Source organism: Streptopelia decaocto (assembly GCF_964273445.1).
Source record: "Streptopelia decaocto genome assembly, contig: HAP1_SCAFFOLD_73, whole genome shotgun sequence".
In the NCBI taxonomy this organism is placed as follows: Eukaryota; Metazoa; Chordata; class Aves; order Columbiformes; family Columbidae; genus Streptopelia; species Streptopelia decaocto.
This window is the reverse complement of record NW_028115688.1, coordinates 40,558-63,303: the sequence shown is the minus strand read 5'-3', so window position 1 is coordinate 63,303 and position 22,746 is coordinate 40,558. Positions and strand designations below refer to the sequence as shown.

General features: G+C 52.3%; 2 long non-coding RNA genes across 2 annotated transcripts; both read right to left on the bottom strand.

The window, feature by feature from the left end:
* Positions 1–3,203: 3,203 nt before the first annotated feature.
* On the bottom strand, positions 3,204–4,396 carry LOC309452665. The gene is made up of 3 exons (XR_014186606.1): positions 4,343–4,396; positions 3,563–3,685; positions 3,204–3,315 (listed from the first exon to the last, which is right to left on the bottom strand). It is a non-coding gene; the product is annotated as an uncharacterized lncRNA (long non-coding RNA).
* Positions 4,397–16,459: 12,063 nt separating this feature from the next.
* Positions 16,460–17,935, bottom strand: LOC309452666. The gene is made up of 4 exons (XR_014186607.1): positions 17,843–17,935; positions 17,183–17,267; positions 16,678–16,793; positions 16,460–16,506 (listed from the first exon to the last, which is right to left on the bottom strand). It is a non-coding gene; the product is annotated as an uncharacterized lncRNA (long non-coding RNA).
* Positions 17,936–22,746: the final 4,811 nt, after the last annotated feature.

The window sequence follows — 22,746 nt, the reverse complement described above, 5'->3', positions numbered from 1 at the left end:
ATAACCCTATCACTAACCTAACTTTAACCACAACCCTTAAGCCAACCTAACCCAACACTAGCCCCAACATGAAATCTAACCCTAACCTGACCTCTAAACAGAATCCTAAGCCTAACTCTAACCCTAACTCTAGCCTCACCCCTAAACCTAATCTCCTATGCTAATCTTAACCATTTACAATAACATTACTCCCTAACCATGAACCCGAACCCCTATCTCCAACAGAATTCTAAAACCTAACCCTAACCACCTTTTCCAACACTACTGCCTAACCCGTAAACTTTAATCTAACCCTTACCCTAATCCTAATTATATTTCCTATCCCTACCTCTAACCCCAACCCCTAAATCTTACCCCAAGCCCCAACTCTACACCTAAGCTACTCCTAACTATGTCCACTAACGCTACTCCCTCAACCCTAAGTCTAACCCTAAATTCTACCCAATTCTCTTCACCCTAATGGAACACTAATGCAAACCCCTAACTCTAACTCCAACTCTAAACCTAATGCTTAGCCTTCTTACTGTAATCACAAATCTAAGCCTCAACCTAAAACCAAACTCTACCCCTAACCCAAACCCAAAAGCCCTAACCTTAATTCTAACCCTAATCCTAATCAAACCCTGACCCTACCCCTAAATCTAACCCTAACCCTGACTCTAAACATAACTCTAACCCTAGCCCTGCGTCCTATAACTAACCCCTAACCCTAACCACTTCCACTGACACTACTCTCGAACTCCAACACTAATCAAATCCTACCCCTAATACTTGAACAACTAACCCAAACCCCAATGCAAACACATACTCGAACCTCAAACCCTACCTCTCAGACTAATCCCTAGCTCCTAACTCTAGCACTAACCATAACTCCTAACCCTAAAGCCTAACTCTAACACATACCCCTAATCCTAAACCTCATCTAACTCAAACACAGGAATTCTAACCCTAACTCTGACCCCTTGCCCTACGTTTAACCCTATTTCTAACCCTAAATGTAACCATTCCCCCTAACCCTAGCTCAAACCCCTAACACCAAAATCTAACCCCACCCCCTAATTCCTAAGCCTAACCCTAACTGTAACTCCTAACACTTACCTTTACCCTAAATCTAACCCTAGACCTTAACCCTACCACGTAACCCTAACGTAAACCTCATATAACCCAAATACAAACTCCTAACCCTAACCCTTAACGCTATACTCTAACCTCTTGCCCAAAGTTTAATCCCAACTCTAAGACTAACTCTAACCCAAAACCTGACCCATAACACTCACTCAAAACCTTAACCCCAAACACTAACCCTAACCATGTTCCCTAAGCCTATCCCAAACTCTAACCCTAACTCTAGCCCCTAACCCAAAACCTTATCTAACACTAACCCTCAACCTTATCTAAAACCTAGCCCTTATCTAAATGCTAAACCTAATCCTAACCCCAACTCTAAATGTAACCCTAACTTAACCCTTAAATTAAGCCCTAATTTTTACCCTAACTCTAACCTTTACTGGAAATCCTAACCCTAAGACTAAACCTGAAACCTAATGCTAACTCTAGCCCTGACCAAAGCCCTAACACCAAACCCTAACAATAACCCTAATCTTACCCTAAGCCTAACTATAACCATAACCCTAAATCCTAACGGCTTACTATAACCCTATCCTTAACTCTACTTCTAACTCTAACCACAAAAACAAACCCCTAACACTTATTCTAAACCTAACTCCTAAAACTTAACCCCAACCCTAGCCTGCAAGCCTCATTCTAAACCTCATACTTACTTTAACAATAACCCCTACACCTTAACACTAACCCAAATCCTATCCCTACAACTAAAATTAATTCTTTTCCCAAAGGCTAAGTCTAACCCTACCTCTAATTAGAACTCGAAAACTAACCACTAACCCTAATCGCAAACCCTAATCCTAACTATAACCCTAACCCCTAAACCTACCTGTAATCTAAACCTAACCTGAAACCTTACCTAATACTAACTCTAACTCTACACCCAAACCCCTAACCTGTATCTAAGTCTCATCTTACACTTTATCTCAACCTAACACTAATCCTAATCCCTAACTGGTAACTCTAATCCTGACCCTGTGCTTTACCCAAAGCCCTATCCCTACATCTGATGAAACACTAGCCCCCTCTGACGCTAATACAAACCTACTCCTAACCTGTAGCACTAATTCTCAGCCTAACATATCCTCTAACCCTAGCCCCTAACCCTAACACTGAAACCTAACCCTAACTAATACACGCTAGCCAAGAAACAATCACCAACAAATGATAACCCTAGGCAAAATTCTGATCCTGGTCCTAACCTCTAACCCCAGCTCTACCCCAAATTCCAACCCTTACTCTAACACTCTTAACCCTAACCACTATTCCAAACACTACCAGACCCCTAATCCTAACCTCAAACCCAAAATTTAACCATTTCCCTTATCCCCAAACCCTATCACTAACTACAATGCCAATTCCTCAACCCTAACCCTACCCTAATCCTAACCACTAACACTAACTCTAAACCTAAACCATAAACCTACTTCTAGCCAAAACCCAACCTTAACTCTGTCCCTACCCCTATCCCTAACTACTTACCATAATACTCTTCACTAACCCCTAACACTCATCTAACCCTAAGTCTAACCCTAGCACCTAACAGCAAACTGTAGCTCTAATCCTAATCCTAACCCATAAACCTAACTTTAACCCTATCACTAACTCAAACCCTAAACACTAAACCTAAACCCAAGCCCTCATTCTATCCCTTACCCACAATCTGTAACCCTAATGCTAAACCTAATTCTAACCCTGAGCAGCACTCTTAAGTCTCCTCCATCTCCTCTTTTTCTTCCTCTTGAGGGGGCAGATGGGCCCTGTGTCCAGACAGGTCCTGGGGCCTGACACTTGCACCACGGGCCTGATCTTTCGGTGCTGACAGCTGGGTGCCTCCCTGCCACCGCTGGGACCCTTGCCTGCCACCTCCTTCCCCGCAGGGGACACTGAGCCCTCCTGTGAGATACTTCTTCTTCTTCCCTGGGGGCTGGAGACTTGATCCTTGTCCTTCCCAGCCAGAGCACAGGGGCTGCTGTCTGCTCCACGGTGCTGCTTACACTGACACTTTTTGGAGGAACCAGGGGTGACCTGGCTGGGCTCCTTCTCGCTGCTTCAGGGAGGAAGGTGGTGTAAAGGGTGGGCAGTGGAACAGCTGGTCACGGGGAGGCTGGGAGCCAAAGGGCTGAGCTGAGGATGAAGCTGAAGGTCGGCTTTTCATGATTTGGCCAATGGAGAGCAGATGAGGACAGCCTGCAGAACAGGAAAAGAGGCTGACATGATCTGAAGGCCAGGTCAGGAGCAGGAGCCCCCCTCTTCCTCCACACTCCACAGTGCACAAGCACAGCACCCAACTGCCACCATCTTAGCCAATCCAAGAGAACAGGACAGGTGGCTGCTGAAATCACTACCCCAGGCCACCTGCCATGTCAGACAGTTGCCTCGTGGACTACTGGCCTTGCTGCCGTGCAGGAGCCTGGGAGTGACTGGCACCACTTACCTCGACTTGCCAAAAGGCCAAGGAGTTGGGGTGGGTGGTGTCCATGGGGTAGCTGTGGTTGGCCAGTTGTGAATGAGGTGGTGTGCAATGGTCACTTCTGCTCACCTTCCACAGGATGCTGCGCTGCAGTTATTGACATGAAAAAGAAAAAAACAACAAACTTGGTGATCTAAAGAAAAGAGGTTTTCATAAGCCAAGAGAAGAAAACAAGAAGGTGAGCCCAGAGAAAAAGGAAGGGTAAAGACACAGAAGGGGAGAGGAAAGTGGGGGGTGGTCAACAAATCAGAAGTGTTTTCTCTTAGAAGCAGAAATGAAAAAAAGGAAGGAAGGAAATTTAAACAGAAACCCCAGCGCACTGTCCTGAGCCCTGGTTGCACAGCGGCACCCATAGGGCCGGTCCCAGCCCCTGTGTGGGGAGGAGGAGACTCTGCAGCCTCCAGCTGGGGAGTCACCTGCTCCCATCGCCCCAGGGGACAAGACACTCAGAGAAGATTGGTGAGGCCACCCCGCTCCAGGGACTGGCACAGCCGCCCCTCTGTCCTGAGCAAGAAGACAGGAGGCGTTTCTCCAGCCTTAATCAGGGATGGGAACAACAGCAGGGACCTGGCTCTGTACCCCAAACCAGAGCAACTGCTGCAGCCCTGGGGCTGAGGGGCTCTCCCTGTCTGCCTCCAGCTTAGCAAGACACCCAGCATCCAGTCTACACTCTCCCCAACACAATCTCCAGCTCAGAAGACATAAGGCACCTGTCAAAGACTCCAGGCAGAAGCTCAGACTCACTTTTTGGTAGAAAGCACCAGCTTCATGGCTGGTGGTGGTGACATGGTGATGTTCAGCTCCAGAGCAGTGCTGGCCAACAGGGAGGATTTCAATTTTGCCAATTTGGAGTCTTGGGTGCAGCCATCTTGGTGCTGGAGCCAGTAGGAAGGTCCATGCCACAGTCCATTTCCTGAGAGGTGCAGAAGCTGCTGGTTCCACCCTGGGCCTTCTGGGATGCTTTGGGCAGATCCCCGCTGTGCTGTGCATTGGGCTGGCAGCACCGCTGCTGCAGGAGTCCCTCTCCAGGGTCTCAGCATTCTCCCCACTGCCCCTGGGCTCCTGGCTGGGGATGGGCTCCAGCAGCAGCTTGGGTGAGGTAGGTGGCTGCTTGCTCTCCCAGGAGCTCTGCCAGGACAGCTCTGCTTTGGCCCCACTTGTGCTGCTGGTGTTGCAGGAGCTCTGAACTGTTCTGGGCACAGGAGGCAGCTGCAGGAGGACGAGCAGCTTTTTGGGCCTCCAGGCGGAATCACTGTGCCAAGGACACAGGGTGATACTGCAGTCCCATCCCCTCCAAGCTCACACAGCAACTCTTAACTGAGCAGGATCCTTCCTGCAAGTCATCCTCCCTCACACCTGTCCATTGGGTGCAGTGCCTGCCTCCCTGCCAAGCTGCAGCACACCTGCCCTCGCAGAGCAGGCAGAGGGGCAGCAGCTCCCTGCAGCTCTGGCCCAGAACAGCCTTCAGGACTCACCTGGCCTGTCACTGGTGAAGACATGGGTCTGTTGGTCACAGCTTTTTTCACCTGATCAGAGACGCTGGCCCTGAGAGATAAAACAGATCATGAGCACAGGGCCACAGACTGCACCAAACCCCTGAGCCTGACCCCAGCCAGGCACTGGCCAGCATGCCATGAGGGACGGCTGTACTGTCCCCAGTCCCGTGGAGCCTCAATGGAGGAGTCGTGGCTCATGCTCAGGCAACAGGCTCTGCTCTGCCAGACAGAGGCAGCACAACAACAGAAGCTGCTTCCCTCTTGCCTGCACCCTGCCTGAGACTGGCAGTTACGCAGCCTCGAGAGCAGTAACGGTGCAGCTGCAGGAACATCCCCTGTGAGAGCACAGCTCCCCCCACCCACACCCTGCCCCACTACCTGATCTCCAGCACCAGGTCCAGGAAAGGGTCAGAGGTCTCCCAGATGCTCTTGCACACTGAGAACTTCACTGCAAAAGCAAGAGCAGTAAGCACACCCTGGCACAACACCCGCACCCAACACCACCCCAGCACAGCACAGGCAGCTGCCGTGTTCCCCCTCTCCAGCTTTGGGCTCTGGGATGCCAGCACCAGGATTCACAGCGTGCAACTCCACTGTGTGCTGGGACAGCAAGTGCTGCTACATAACTGCCAACATGGGCTCCTCAGCTGGTGGCAAAGAGCTGGGGGCCCCCAGCCAACAGCTTTTTTCATCACTACAACACACACCACAACCCACAGGAACCACAAGACTGACCAGCTGCACCTCTGGGTAAGTTACACACACGCAGCAGTTTTCCCAAAAGATTTTTACTGCAAGGCTCTCAGGGAAACCGCTGCCCTGAGAGTCACAGGCCCAGGACCTGGCAGCCAGCGCTCAACACGGAACCACAGGGATCCGCCAAAGATCTGGTGAACCAGCATGGTGGCTTGGGTCTGGTGATCCAACCTGGTGACAGCAGCACCAGAGCTCACACTGCCCCTCCCCAATGGCCACCCTGTCACCCACCGCTGCGTCCTCAGGATCCAAACCCATCCCAGTGGCAGCTCCTCTCTCCCTTCCCGTCAGGAGCATCTTGCCAACATTTATCCAGCACTTGCGGTGGCCACTGACCAGGCCTGGAGCTGTCAGGAGAAAGGACTCCCTGGAGCTCACCCAGCTCTAAACTCAGCCCCAACTGCTGCTGGCTCGGCAGCCGGCACTGCGAGCAGCGCAGAGATGGAGCAGTTGGCAAAGAGCTTTGCAAGGCAGAGCCCTCTGGGGCACAGCACTGAGGCGGATCCACTTCCCCTCTGCGTGACCGAGCGTCAGCCAAGAAAGTAGCAAGCTAAATTTCACAGAAACAGAAAATGAACATGTAAACGCTCATTTGTTCCAAGGTCGTACCTGTGGGATCGCCCCGAGGCTCACGGACAGACTCAAGTTCAAGAAGTCAAGTGGCCGCTGCCTACAGGGACAGCTGGAAACAAGCAGAAAGGAAAAGCGTTTCCATTTCACGTTGTGATCTACCTTGTCCTCAGTGACCTGCAGTGCCTGGACGGGGGTCAGGCAACAACATGGGACCCAGACGCATGCTGAAATTTCCAAAGCTGCAGAGGGGCTGCAGATCCCTTGGCTGGGACCTGGCAGCTTCCAAACTACTGTGACCAGGCCACATGCAACACCCCTCAAGGACCAGATGGACAAACATGGGGGCTCTCAGGGCCTTCTGACCAGGACACCTCTCACACACACAAAACGAAACCCACACTAAGTTGGGAGCATGGAGCACCAGGGCAAAAAATGATCATCCATGTTTCTTCTAGCAAAGAACCTGCTGGCTACTGCAAGGCTCAACTATTGCAGGAAAATGTTAACAAATAATAAACCAAATATTAGCAAATACACAGTATCACAGTATGTTTAGGATTGGAAGGGACCTCAAAAGATCATCTAGTCCAATCCCCCTGCTGGAGCAGGAACACCTAGGTGAGGTCGCACAGGAACATGTCCAGGCGGGTTTTGAATGTCTCCAGAGAAGGAGACTCCACCACTTCCCTGGGCAGCCTGTTCCAGTGCTCTGTCACCCTCACTGAGAAGAAGTTTTTTCTCAAATTTAAGTGGAACCTCTTGTGTTCCAGCTTGATCCCATTACCCCTTGTCCTATCATTGTTTGCCACCGAGAAGAGCCTGGCTCCATCCTCATGGCACTCACCCTTTATATATTTATAAACATTAATAAGGTCCCCCCTTAGTCTCCTCCAAACTAAAGAGACCCAGCTCCCTCAGCCTTTCTTCATAAGGGAGGTGCTCCACTCCCTTAATCATCTTCGTTGCCCTACGCTGGACCCTCTCCAGCAGTTCCCTGTCCTTCTTGAACTGAGGGGCCCAGAACTGGACACAATATTCCAGATGGGGTCTCACCAGGGTGGAGTAGAGGGGAAGGAGGACCTCTCTCGATCTACTAACCACCCCCCTTCTAATACACCCCAGGATGCCATTGGCCTTCCTGGCCACAAGGGCACAGTGCTGGCTCATGGTCAAAAGGCCAGTGACCAATGAAGACTGAACACTTACCCCTGGGATTGCCCCCAGGCTCAGGAACAGGATTACACCAAGAGGCTTGATCACCATGGACTGCAGGAAGCAAACAGGGAGTCAAACACGGGTCAGGAGCTTCCATGGCAGGTTGTGATCTCCTTCTTCCTCAGTCACCTGCAGTGATGGGAGGGGGTGAGGTAATGACACAGGACACATACAAAGGTGTATGTTCCCACAGCTAGAAATGGAACATGGGTGACCTTTTTGCTGAGACCTAGCAGGTTTTCAGGCAAATGAATATTCATTACTTGTCTGTGTAACACCACCAAGGCACAAAAAGTTTTTGGAAAGCCTCTGAGATTATTGTGAGTACAATCACACACAAATAACCTATTAAAACGCGAGTGTTTATTCCCTCAAGCAGACAGACAGTGACAACTTACCTCTGGGACAGCCCAAGGCTCATAACCAGGATCCATCTGAGAAGCTCGATCAGCTCTGCCAATGCCATGGCCTGGAGTCAAGCACAGATCAGAGAGGTTTCCAGGCTCACAGAGCAATACTCCTGCATTTTGGGTAAAAGAGGACATAAAGAAGAGAGAAAAACAAAACACAACACAACATATTTAGGACAACAATGCCCATATATTGCAGAGAAATAGCCGTATTTGGGGAAAAAACTGGAAAAATGACAAAATATTCCACATATTTGGGGGCTAAATTGGCCAATACACGCAAAAGATTCTGAGTATTTGGGCAAAAAGTGGCCAAAAGAGACAAAAACATCCACATTTGGGTGCAAAACTGTCAGCAAAGGTGAAAACATTCCATATTTGGGATCACAGCACCTCCATTAGGGGAAAAAATGGGCAAAAGCACCTGAGTATATCGGGTAAAAAGAGCCAGAAATAATAAAGCACCACTAGATTTGGATCAAAAATGGCCAAAAAGGGGTATAACATCCCCAGATTTGGGGTGAAATTGGACCAAAAAGTCAAAGTATGCCCAGATTTGGGTAAAAAATGGCCAAAAATGGCCAAAACACCCCCAGATTTGGGTATAAACTGGACTGGAAAGCCAAAGAACACCCAGATCTAGGCAGAAACGACCCCAAAGGGCACAAATGTGCCCAGATTTAGCTCAAAACTGGCCCAAAGGGCCAAAGCAATCCCAGCTTTGATTTGAAACAGGCCCAAAGGCTCAAAGCGTGCCCTGGGATGGGGCCGTGTGGCACGAGGCTGGGGGGCAGGGAGGGCCCCACAGGGACTCAGTGCTGGTTTCTGCCCCTGGGCCACCACTCCCAGCCCCTGCTTGCCCAGAACTTGCCCCTGAAGCAGCCGCAGCCCCTCTCCCCTCCCTGCGGGGCGTCTGCCCCCTGCCCACACCCTGGTGCTGCCTGGCTCGCCCTGCCCAGCCCAGCCCGGCTGCTCTCCCGGCCCCAGCACCATCCCTGGCCCCACTGCTGCCCTGCTGAGCTGCTCGGGGCTGGTGCTGCCCCTGCCCGCCCACCTGCTCCCTGCGCTCGGCTGGAGCAGCCTGGGCGTCCGGGACACCAGGAGGAGGAGGAGGGTGAGGACCATGGCCCCCACGCTCGCACCATGATGCTGCTGCTGCCAAGACACAGCACAGCACATCACCGTGGGGCTGTGACCTCATAGTCACATTGGAATTGTAACAAGCAATTCCGAGAAATGTTTGTTCATTAAAGCTCCTGGATATGTTTGCTTGAGTTTTTTTGTATGCTTACTTGCTTTGTCCTGCTTGATGTATTTACCTGACAAGGAGATGTTTGTTTGTATGTTTACTTGCTTTGTCCTGCTTGATGTAATTACCTAACCAGGAGATGTTTGTTTGAGTTCTGAGAAGTCTTTGTATGCTTGCTTGCTTTGTTCTGCTCCATGTATTTACCTAATAAGTAACCAAAGTAAGGCGACGGAAACTGGCTACACAAGAGTCAACCTCACATGATGCAAGGCACACCATGAGTTGGAAAGTTACACGCAGAAGCTGTGGACTAGAGATGGTATATAAAACCCAGAGGACTGAATTAGTGTGTGCGCGTGCCGTGAGAGAGACTGAGGTCTCTAGGCCGCACCCAGCGCTGTCTTTGCTTATTGCCGGATTCTAAATAAATTCTTGTTATTTACAAGATCGAGTCAAAATTTATTACAGGAATCACCACATCTACACACTACTGCATGGCCTTGTTCTACACAAGCATGGAAGGAATAGAAGTGGAGAAGGGTGCACCTATTTGGGAGGCAGCGCTGCCTATGGGAGTGCACAGGCTCTCACTTCTTGCTTCCCAGAAATCAATCAATCAATCAATCAATCAATACCAAAAGCTCCATATTAAGACTAAATTAGAAAAAAAAAGCCAACTTCAAGGGTCTTTACTTGTAACTATTTTTGTCAGGCAGCTCTCTAGGAAGATTTTTGTCAGGCAGCTCTCTAGGAAGAAACTAGCTTTTCCTGCTAGTTTTACTACAGCTTCAATGCCTTTAAAGCCACCACTTCTTACCTCTGCTGCTCCAACACAGCCTCACAGCCCAGCAAACTCATAGTGCAGGCAGAAACCTTCATCATAAAAAGAGGGAGAGTCAGAAACACGTTACTCTCAAAAGCAGACACTGTCAACCACTCTTGCTCTTGCTTACCAAATTCAGACAGTGTTAGAAAGCAACAACAAGGAAGCGAGATTCTTATTCTATGGACCCCATTATATCGACCATTCAACATCAAGTCCAACCAGAGTCTGAACCTCCGAATAAGAAATATCATCTTAAAATTTCTAGGAAAATGAAGGGCTTTCAAGTGGCGACATCATAAAATGTTCATAAAAGCACCGCCATGCAAGTCCACATCCCTGATCACAGACCATCTGCCCTGGTACCTAAGGCAGTGATGTTCTCAGCTGATTCACAGTCACTGACGTCTGAAAAACAGCACAAAGTCTCATTTGTTTTAGTGCCAAACATGTAGTTTGGAACTGAAACAGGCAAGAAAACCATCTACAGTCAGTCTGGTTTCATTTGAGGACATCAGGACAAGTTGAGTTCACATTCACCAGGAATCACAGCAGGTCCCACCCGTCCCTGCAGACCCCAACACCGCTCCTGTGCAGGGTCCCGAGGAGCAGTTAGCACAGAACAAGAAACCTCCCTTCCAAAGAAGCCCCACAGCCGCTCTTCCAACAAGCTGCATAAGCAGCAGCTGAGAACAACCTCTGCTGTAGCTGCACCCAGCTCTGCTGTCTGCAGAAGGAGACCAGCTCCTAAATGATCCCCAGCCCTACAGACACAGATCTTCCCCAGGGCAGGGATGAGGAAACACCAGAGTGCACGGACACCTGGTCATTCAGTTGAAGCTGCTGGGGAGAAGGACAGAGGACTAGAGAGAGACAAATGAGACAAGAGAGAAGACAGAGGAGCTGAGAGAGAAAGAAACACACAGGGAAAAGGATGGAGAGATGGAGAGATCAAGGCAAAAAGGGACAAGGAGCCGTGATGAGACAGGGAGGAAGAAACAGCAGGGCTGAGGAGCAGGACAGAGGGATAGGGAGGGGGGAGGAGGAGAAGCAGGAAGGGGCTAGAGAAAGACAGGGAGGGGATGTACAGATGGAGAGACAAAAAGAAATTCTGAGAAATAAAGCAAAGTTCGGATCAAAATGAAGAGACTGGAAAAGGGAAACATGCAGCAATGAGCTGGAGGAAGAGGAAAAGAGGGCTGAGGAGCAGGAAAGAGGAAGAGAAGACAAAGAAAAGGCAGAGCCAGCTGGACAGGGGAGATATAGTGAGAAGGGATGGGGCTGGGAACAGGCAAGGAAGACAGAAAGAAAACCAGGACAGAAAGACATCAAGAAGGCACAGGGGCAGTAATCTGGACAGAGATGGAGAAAGAAGCAGCAGGGAAAGGGAAGACAGGCAGAAAGACAGAGAGGGAGCAGGAGAGAGAAAGAACAATAAGGGTTGGGGGCAGGATAGAGATTGGGAAAAAATCCTGGGGTGGGCAGCAAGATGGAGAGGGAGTGAAAAAGAAGAGGGGCAGGAATAGATGCAGGGAGCAGGACAGAGGGATACAGTGAGAAATGATGGGGCACGGAGCAGGACAGAGCAACAGACCAGAATGACGACAAAGAGAAACCAGGGATGGTGAGAACACAGAGGGGTGGAGACGGAGAGGGAGATACGAGAAACCCTGCAGAGAGATTCAGAAGGGTGGAGGAATAGGTGAGGAAGCAGCAGAGGGACAGAGGGAGAAGAGATGAAGAGGAAGAAGGGCACAGCAGGAAAGAGGAGGGAGCAGGGAGGGACTGGGACACAAAACAGGGTGAAATGTCACCAAGGGCCCAGGAGTCACCACACTTCCTGCTCTCTGCACTGCCAGGCAAGCTGTGGAGTTGAGGCACTTCTGTCTGTCTGTCTTCTCCTCCCCTCCTATTCTGTAGCTCCAGTCGCTCGCCCATCCTGCACCTAAGAGAACACGTCGGTGTCTGACAGCTCCTACACCACGAGGCTTCCCGGACACACACCACACACACACACTATACGGCCGTACAGTAATTTTCCTCACTGACACAGACCCTGCGGGGCACGTTTGTGATCTGCTCTGCTGAGGCTGCTCACAGGGACTCTTCCTCGCCCAGAGGGGCAGCTGTCTCTGTGCAGCTGCAGCAGCAGCTGTGGGGATCCCTGCACTTCACCCTCCAGCTGCTTCCCCTTCTCCTGCTCTCTCCAGCTCCAGCCCCAGCAGCTCCTCTCCAGCAAGCGCCCCCTGCCCCCTCCCCCGCCCAGGAGAACAAGGCCAGAGCAGCCCACGCACACCTGAGCCAGAGGCAGCAACAACAGCCCCAGGGCCCCAGAGGGAGGAAAAAGGGCCCCAGGGCTGGGCCGGGGGCTGCTCAGCCGTGGGGCAGCTCCAGGGTGGCCACGGCAAAGCTCAGCCTGGGCTGCGACACCATTGGTCGGGAGGGCTGTCAGTCTCCTCCCCTGAGCTGATCCTGCAGCTGATTGGCTCTGCCCTGGTTTGGGGCCCACCCTGCTCTGAAGTGATGCTCTCTCTGATTGGCTGCCTGAGGGGTTACTCCCCCCACATTTTCCGCCTTTCCTGAGGCCCTGTTTCCTCTGGTTGGCTGTCTGGGATTTCCCATTGGCTACTCCTATCAAGTGATGGGTCAGTCTGCATGTCAATCATCTATGTACTGCACTCCCACCAGATGTGATTGGTGTAGCCAGCACAGCCCGGCCCTGAGCGCTGCCCAGTTTGTTCAACTCTCGCCAACTTTCCTGGAGGCCTCAAAGCTTGATTGGCTGCTTACATATCAATCACTTGACTTGCCCCACCTCCTCAAGTGTGATTGGCTGTCCTGGGTCTACTGACTCCCCATAGACTTCTGGGTGGTTGTTGCCAGGCAACGAGCTTCACCTGAAAATGACATTGTGGGCTCTAAACAAAGGCCGTGGGTGATAAAAGACACGTTGGGACCCTAAACATGAGGATTCGGCCCCAAGAAGGAGGCTCTGGGCACTCAAAGGGGTGGGCAGATGCTACAGATGGCGCTTTGGGCCTGAACACGACGGGACACTCTCGGTTCCCACCTGAGCTGGGTTTGGTGCCCGTGACCCCATGAACAGACACCAGTGCTGTCCGGAGTGGCCACGGAACAGACGGAGCCCAAAGCCACGGGCTCCAGGAGCTCAGCGGGGTGTTGTGACATTTCATGAATGTTTCACAGGGGCGGCCCATGGACTGCGGGCAACTGTCTGTGTGTGACATCAAAGGGCGGGAAGGGGAGCGGTGGTTGGTGAGGACGTGTTGGATCGTGTGGGACCTGAGCCCGACGTCCGTGGGGTAGAACAAGGGGGTGCAGAAAGGACCGTCGTGGTGGCGACACTGCTCCTGCGTGGAGCTCCAGAGGCTGCAGGGGGATTTCTGCTCCACCGGGGACCAGCACAAGCCAGTGGCCCGTTCATGTCTGTCACTGCTCTGGGGCTGTGACCCCAGCAGCACCTGCACAGCAGCAGTGTCCTCAGTGCCAGCACCGGCTCTTTGCTCTGTCTGCCCCTCTGTCCCCATATCCCCGTGCTCTCCCTGCTCCCAGGCACCTTTCCCAGCTCCTCCAGGACCCACCGCAGCCTCTGTCTGTCCCTATAGAGACTAAAAGCCCCTGCTTATATCTCCCCTCTGCCTCTACCTGAATTAACGTCAGTTTTAACAAAAAACCAAAAAAACTAAAGTGTACTTCTGGATGAGGATCAGGATCAGAACCAGGCGTGCTGCAGGAGCAGGTGTCTCCCAGCACGGACAGGCCATGGGGACCTGTCGACCTCAGCACCAGTTCAGCAGCCCTGGGCCCGAGGGCTCAGCCCAGAGACAGCCCCCCAACCAGGGTCAGAGCGGTTCCTGCTGCTGCCCCGAGGGTCACCAGCCCCAGGCAGCCCTGAGCCAGAGTGCAGGTGTCTGAGCTGGGCTGAGCTGGAAGGGGCTGCAAAACAGCTCATCAGAGGAGGCGATGGAAGAAGGTGCCGTGTGTGTGGCACCGGGGGTGAACCGACACCTTCAGTTTGGTATCTGGACCCGTGCTGGGCTTGCACATGGACTAAGCCCCAGCTCAGAGCACAAATTGCTGTTCCCAGCCCCGGCTGCCAAGCGCTGGTCCTGCTCTCTCCTCCCTGGTGCGGCCAGAGCGCACGACTGCCCTGCCTGCTCCTGCCTTGGGGAGCTGGGGTCAAAAGGAAGGACAAACTGGTGTGGGTATGGGATCTCTTAAGTGTCCTGGGGTTGCTTTGCTCATCACTCTGTAACAGTTCCTGGGCTATTAACTCGAGATGTGCCCAGAGAGGCAAATAAGTCCATGAACCAACTTTCCAATTAAGGCTTCCTTCTTACAAAAACACACACTTCCATTTTCTCATCGGCAACAGACTGAAAGATGGCAGCTGAAGCTGCACGTGCCTCTTGTGAAAGCAGGTAACAACAGATGGTTCCACTCAGTCGATCCTTAGTTGCTTCCTGCATAGGACAACTGTCCATTAATTTAATCTCTGGTGTCCAGGCAGGGCTTTGCTGATGTTCCTGTGTCGCAGCAAGAGTGTGGATGTCAGGCTTTCTGCAGATTTGTGACTGAGTTTTCCCGTTTCTTTTAATTAGGAAAATCTTTCTGTGTACTCCTGAGGTCTCCCATAAGCTGGTGGGTTTAGAGCAGGACAGGGAGCTCCAGTGAGCTCAGGGAGGACCAGGCAGCATCACAGGCAAAGCAGACGGGAACTCGACTGGGTGAACATTAATGGAATTTATTGATAGAAGAAACAGGAATGTCTCCCCCATCTCTGGGCGGATCACCGTGCACCCTGAACCGGTACAGGCAGGTGTAGTCCGGGTGGCCCCAGTTGCTCAGCACTTGCAGCCTGATGTAATTCACGACCCCAGGGAGCTCGTTCTGCAAGGACAAGAAGAAATGAGTCGCCTTTTCCTCTCTGGCCCGTGAGCACAGACAGAAGTGCCGCAGCGACGGCCTCGATCAGCAGCTTCCTTCCTGCTGCCCCACGGGGCTTTTGACCTGTCGTGGTGCAGATGTTCACTCATTGGGCCATGAGAACAGCAAAGGAAGAAGCAGCGACCAGGTGCCTCAGCAAATACACTGGAAAGCTCTCGCCTGCTTTGGGGCACAGGCTTCCACAGTCAGAAGACCCAGTGCTGGGGTCAGTATAACGTCTCGTTGCCTTCTCTAGAAAGCCACGGAAACAGAATGGCCTCCCTGTCACTACTCACTGCCAGCACCAACAGAACCCTCAGGAAGCCCAGTATTTCTGGTCTCTAACTGGCAGACCAGCAGTCCTGCATCCTATGGGATGCAGCCGCTTGTGTGCACTTGGGGTCCAGACAGTCAAGCTGATTCCAGCTTCAACTGTGGCACTTCTAAGTTTAACCCCAAAATGAAAGAGAAGATGGCAGTCCAGCCATGCGCCACCAGGAAGTTAAAGCCGCAGCATGGAAGAAAGGCAGCGTGGCACTCGCTCAAGGACAGGGCTGCCTGTACCCTTTGGCAGGGAAGCCTCTCCCCATCCAGCCGCATTTCTCCTCCTCTCCTGCAGTTCCCCTCCCTCTGTGTCCCCGTACCTTCAGCTGGAAGGTCTGACTGGGATTCAGTGCTGCCTGGAAAGTGAACTGTCCCAGGAACGTTCCCTGCTCCTCGTGTTCTTCCTTGAAGCCCTACAGAAAGATGGATGGAGAAAACAGAGCGTCTGGTGCACCATGGGAGACTGAACTTCAGCCAGTGAAGTATGGGGTTATTTCAGCTATGGAGTCCAAGGACCATGAGCACAAGGACAAGATGAGAAACTGTAGGTGGGCAGCACGTCACACTTGCCCACTCAACGAGTCCAGGCTGGCAGTCAGAAAAGGAGCAGACGATCCCAGTGAGAGGGAGGTGACCTGAGGGTCACGAATGCACTGGGACTGGAAGACAGGTTTAGGACCTGGAAGATTTAGGAAGGTTTAGGACCATGCACTGTCCAGCTCCTTTTCCCTGTGGCTCCTGGAGTAGCAGCTTGCCGCAGGAGATTTTTTTTTGAGTGGTACATTGAATAAAAGAGGAATACAATGGGAAGGAAGCAGCACCAAGGAGCCTGTTTGTTCTGAGAGACAGGAGGAAGCTTCAGGCCACCAGAATCTTTGACCCATCTTCACCCCCTGCTTAGCAATGCTGTGCAACCGCCTGCCCCCGACTCCAGAGAAATCACTTACATAGACAGCAAAGTCCTTGGGAGCTCCGGAGATGCTTTCTGCATGGAACGCTGTCCCTGAGACGTGGGCCATGGTGACGGCTCTGGGAACGACCGGCACGGACAGCTTGATGAACACGTGTCCCTGACTCCCTGGGAAGGGCCAGCAGTTGCCAGGATGATTGTCCGTCTGAAAGGACAAGAAACACTCAGCAGGGAGACACAGGAGGAGAGCAGGTCCATGAGAGAAGGGGGCAGGAGAAGAAGCTTCGAGGAGCAAAGACAGGTGGGAAGGACACTTGGAGCAGCATGTGTGGTTCATTCTCCCAGCCTTTGTGTTACTGCTTCTTGGTGCTTCTACCTCCAGAATCAGCTCAGGAGATCTCATGTAATCCATCACTGGCAGGGAATACAAGAACACCTTTGCTTTGGCAGTCCGGAGGGATGGAGAAGTCTTGGAAAGAATGACGGCTGCCCCTGGAAATTCAAACATGAGCATGATCACCAGGCAGTGTCAGGAGGAATATTACATTGTTGACTTGGAAAAGGCTTCTCAGTTGTCATCCATGTCCTACAGTGGGTTCCCCTCTGTCTTGCTGGCACGACCCCTCTGGAACAGATGGCAGGGAGTCATCAAACTGTCATATTTGGCCATGGAAATAGGCAAGAATGTGAACCAGCCTTTCTGTGCTTCCCATGGGGACTGGCCCATTACAGGCTCTGTCAGTGGGGACACTTTTAGGGCACAAGGTGACCCATGACTTCTCACCCCTTCTCTCTTACCGTTGGGCACGTTCCAATGCCCATCTTGTCAATCTGGACAGGAGGCGCTTTGGAACTGGTTTGTTTGTACAATGTCACAGTACCTGCTGATTTCAGGGCATAATCCGGCATCGGGACCTGCATTTCTTCCAGCTTCTCCAAAGCCTGATTGATGATCTCGTGAACAGCCTGGGAAGGAACACAAAGGAGAGCGCCTGTTGGAAGGAGAAGGACCGGGGCAAGCAGGACCCTGCAAGGCCAGCCAAGGTGAGCGGGGACAAGGCCGGTTTCAGATGGAGGGAACGCCCACATTGCCTGGAAGCCTCCCAGGTTTGCTCTGCTGTGATTGTTGGGATCAGAAATGGGGGGCTGCTCACTCCAGTGCTCTGAATGCTGGAGCTGCGGGAAGGGGCTGTTCCTGTGGAGAGGCCCCAGGCCAGGCAGCACGGACAGACAAGCCTTCTGGGCATGAGATAGGCCTGGCTTAACTCTGGACCTCTGAGACCATTCTTTATTTCCAGCCCTCCCTTGAGGAGGACCCGAGATCTGGGCGCAGAGGAAGGTCCGACTCAGATGGCTGTCATTCCCATCACGCTCTCTCTTCCCCATAAGGAAGTGTGGAGCAACAGGAAAAGGAAGCGTGGCCATGGCAGCACTTGTTCCAGCAGCACCAGCCTGTTGGCTGTGACAGGAATGGAGTAGGATACATGCGGACGGAGGGAGGATAAAACCCCTGAGCAGATCCTTCTGCCTTGTGCCCTTACCCGTCCGGTAAAGCCTGGGAGCTTTGCCTGCTTCAGTCCTTCCTGCAGAGCCCGCTCAGTGACATCCTTTGTGCTCCAGCGCAGATGATAAAGCTGTTCCTGGAGCTTACGGAGCTGGACGGGCAGGGACAGGGTTGCGCTGAGGTCTCCTATCTCTGGTGCAGCGCTCCAGAGGGTTAAGGTGCCGAGTTGTCCCACATGGTAAACACCTGTCAGACACAAACCAGAGCTTAGAACTCAGTCTAAGGCTGGGCTGTGCCTCGGCCTGCCCGCTCCCCTTTCTGTGTCTCTCCCGAGTGCCATAGTTGTCTCTCCTCTTGTTGCCTTTGACAGTGGCCATCATGGCGTATGGGCTCCGCAATAGACAGACGTTCCCTGCCCTGGACTGTGCTCCTTGTCCTGCAGAAGATTCTCAGCCCCTGGGGCAGGAGAGCTCAGCCACGGCCTCTCCCTGGGCTGAAGGGAACTGGCTCAGCCCTTCCTCACCCACACCCGTCCCGCTGGAGCAGGGACCGGCACAGCTCTGTGGGGACTTTCTGCTCTTGGCTGAGCTCCTTTGCTCACAGTGGGGGAAGCGGAACAGGGCAGGATGGAGCCCCGAGTGCCTCCTAAAGCACCGTCCTCAGGTTGGAGCTCTGCAGAGACTCACCGAAAGAGAACAGACCGAGAAGCACCAGGGTCGATGCCTTCAGCGCCTTCATCTTCCTGCAGAGCAGATAAAGAAAAGGCTGGTGAAGCTGGCGGTTCCCGTGCAGATCAGCAGCAGACTGGAGAGCAGCAGCAGGGACTGCAGCCCTTGAGCCTGGCGTTCCTGCCGTGTGCATTGGCTTGGTCCTGCACCAGCTCCAGTCACTGCTGGAGGTGTCACCAGCTGCACCAGTGGGGGATTTGTCATGGCAAAGATTGTTTTCTTAGGGACAAAGGGCTCAAGGTTGACTCTGGACTAATAGCAGGAGTTGCAACAAGAGCTGTGGCCACACTTCACATCTGTGGGGCTGGAGAGGGATTCTCTGGAAATGGAAGGGACATAACAAATGGCTGTTTCTCCTGCCCAGCATCCAATGGACACTTGTGCTGCTCCTGTTCTCCACCCTCTCAAGAGAAGGTTCAGCCTGTGCCCCTACAGTCCAACAGCTGCCAGGGGGGTGTGTGTCTCCCCTCTCGCAGTGTTTCTTTAGCAGCCAGGTTATCTCTGGCCCTTCTCTTGGCAGAACTGCAGACAAATGCAGACTGGAAAGAGGGAGGGTGGCTGAATGTCAATGCGTGCTGGCAAGCAACGGGCACCAAGGAAGCGCCAAAGAAACCCTCTGGTGTCTGGGCCCTGCTGCGCTGAGCCTGATCTGCCAAGACACAGCACACACCGCTCTGCAAGGGGGAAATTCCTCCTGCCTGTTCCAGGAGGCTCTCAACAGGCTCACAGCGACACTCATCAGGAATAAACAATCCCTTTTGTTCTCCTAGAGAACTCCTTGCACCCCTCTGAGGATCCTGAGCCCCTTTCCTGAGGCAGAGCCCTGGTGAGGAGCTGACCAGGTTTCCCAAGGAAACCTCCTCTGTCAGGAACACAAGTCAGACCCACGGCCAACAGAGGACACGCTGGTGTCCTTCTGGTCCCCGTGGAGAGGAAAACCAAGCAGGCTCAGGGACAGAACCCACCCTGCAGAGCACAATACAGGACGGAGCTGAGCTCTCACAATTACTGCGGCAGGCTGTGTCTGGGCCACCCCTGGGACTCTCTCTGTCCCATCCAAAATGGAGCTGTCCCTCATTCTGCAGAGATCAAAGACTTTCTGGGCGCAGCCCTTGCGTTCATGAGGAGACTGAAAGGCGGCTGCTGCCTTCCAGCAGCTCCAGACCCAGCTCCCAGGCTGCCCTCGTGTTCCTCTCCTGCCCACCCTCCACCCACCCAGCTGATGAGGTGGGAAACACACCTAGGGAAAGGGGAGGAGGAGTTTTCAAACATACCTGTTCAGACCTTGAACCTTCTCTGTTTGTCCCTTGGTACCTGCTGAGGTGCAGGTAACAAGCATCTCACTCGCTCAGCAGTGATCCAGAAACTCTGTGATCTCAGTTCCCTCAAGATCGAGAGTGACCGAGGCGCAGGGAGACCCCTGGTCTTATACCCTGCTGTGCTGACCTCAGCGCTGATGCTGCTTTGTGACATCAACGGCAGTGGCTGATGTCACAATGGAAGAGGCTGCACCTCGTTTGGAGGCAAAGTCCCACCTGACAGGAGCTGGTCTCGCAGTCCTCTCTGCAAGGGAAGGAATCCTTCACCACAGAACTACGGGAAAGGTACAGGAACACGTTGCTCTCAGCAAACAGACTCTGTCAACCACTCTTCCTCTCGTTGACCAAAGTTCAGACGGTGTTACAAAACTACCACAAAAAAGTGATTCTTAGTCTTATTTTATGGACCATTGACCGCCCCATTGACCCCCATTGATCCTCATTGACTCCCACTGACCCGCATTGATCCCCATTGATCCCCATTGACTCCCATTGACTCCCATTGACCCCCACTGACCCCCATTGATCCCCATTGACTCCTATTGATCCCCATTGATCCCCATTGACTCTTGTTGACTCCCATTGACCCCATTGACTCCCATTGACCCCCACTGATTCCCATTGACCCAAATTGATCCCCATTGACTCCCATTGAGCCCCATTGACTCCTATTGACCCAAATTGATCCCCATTGATCCCCATTGACTCCCATTGACTCCCATTGACCCCCATTGATCCCCACTGACTCCCGTTGACTCTCACTGACCCCCATTAACCCCCATTGATCCCCATTGACTCCCGTTGACTCCCATTGACTCCCATTGCCCCCCATCGACTCTCATTGACCCCCATTGACCCCCACTGATCCCCATTGATCCCCATTGACTCCCATTGACCCCCATTGACTCCCATTGTCCCTAATTGACCCCATTGCCCCCCATTGACCCCCATATTAAATTAGCAGGACTTATTGAGAGGGCTTTAAACTAGATTTGAAGGGGAGGGGATGAAACCAGATGTGGCAGAGGCACAGCCAAGGGCAACATGCTGGCATCTGAGGGCAGTGCTAATGATGCCCTTCGGTCTGCCGACCCAGTGCAATCAATGGCCCAGCTGAAGTGCATCTGTACGAATGCACGCAGCTCAGGCAACAAACAGGAGGAGCTGGAAGCGCTTGTGAGGCAGAAAAGCTGTGATTTAATTGTCATCACAGAAACATGGTGGGATGACTCTCAGAACTGGAGCGCTGCAATGGGTGGATATAAACTGTTCAGAAGGGACAGGTGAGGAAGGAGAGGAGGTGGGGAAGCCATGTATGTTAGGGAGCGTTTTGACTGTTTGGAACTTTATGAGGGTGATTATAGGGTTGAGTGTCCATGGGTAAGAATCAATGGGAAGGGCAACAAAGCAGACATCCTAGGGGATGGTCTGTTACAGGCCACCCAACCAGGATGAACAGGCAGATGAAATATTCTACAGACAGCTGTGAGAAGCCTCCCGATCAGCAGCCCTTGTTCTTATGGGGGACTTCAGCCTACCAGGTGTCTGCTGGAAGTACAACATGGCAGAGAGGAAGCAGTCTAGGAGGCTCCTGGAGTGTATGGAAGACAATCCTGACACAGCTGGTCAGTGAACCAACCAGGGAAGGAGCCCCACTGGATCTGTTGTTGTAAATAGAGAAGGGCTCATTGGAGGTCCCCTTGAGTGTAGTGATCATGAAATTATTGAGTTGATTATCCTTGGAGAAGTTAGAAGAGCGGTCAGCAGAATTGCTACTTTGGCCTTCAAGGGCAGACTTCAGCAAAGCCTTTGACACCGTATCCCACAGCATCTCCTGGAGAAGCTGCAGCTCATGGCCTGGATGGTGTATCTGCGATGGATAAAGAACTGGCTGGAAGGCCAGGCCCAAAGAGTTGTGGTGAATGGAGCCAAATCCAATTGGTTGCCGGTCATGAGTGGTGTCCCCAGGTCTCAGTATTGGGGTCAATTTTGTTTAATCTCTTTATCAATGATCTGGATGAGGGGATCGAGTGCACTCTTAGTAAGTTTTCAGATGACACCAAGTTGGGTGTGAGTGTTGATCTGCTGGAGGGTGGGAAGGCCATGCAGAGGGATCTGGATGAGCTTGATTGTTGGTCTGAGGTTTAACACGGCCATGCACGGGTCCTTCACTTGGGTCACAACAACTGCTACAGGCTCAGGAAGAGTAGCTGGAAAGCTGCCTGGCAGAGAGTGATCTGGGGGTGTTGGTTGACAGCAACTGAACACGAGGCAACGTGTGCCCAGGTGACTGAGGGGAGACCTTATCAGTCTGTACAACTACATGAAAGGAAGTTGTAGCATGGTGGGTGTTGGTCTCTTCTCCCAAGTAGCAAGTGATAGGACAAGAGGAAATAGCCTCAAGTTGTGCCAGGGAAGGTTCAGATCGGATATTAGGAGACATTTGTTCATGGAAAAGGTGGTGAAGCAGTGGAACAGGCTGCCCAGGGAAGTGGTGGAGTCACCATCCCTGGAGGGGTTTAAAGGATGTTTAGATGGATTTCTTAGGGACATGGTTTAGTGCTAGAGTTGGGTTATGGTTGGACTCAATGATCCTGAGGGTCTCTTAGAGCTGAAATTATTCTATAATTCTATTGACAAATCGAATTCAAGACAGTTATTCCCTTTAATGTGAGTTATAGGCCTGCGATTTTACGTGAGGTGCCAAGGCTCTCACACACCCCCACATGCATTGGGAGGGACAGCGATGGTCCTGTCCAGGGCAGCCATCCCCATTCACAGTGAGTGTGGGATGGACACACAGACAGCACTGCAGACAGATTCGGTGCCTTTGTGCAAGAAACTCGTTCCCACCTCAGAAGCGTCACAAGATCTGTCCCTTCTCTATCCAGTAG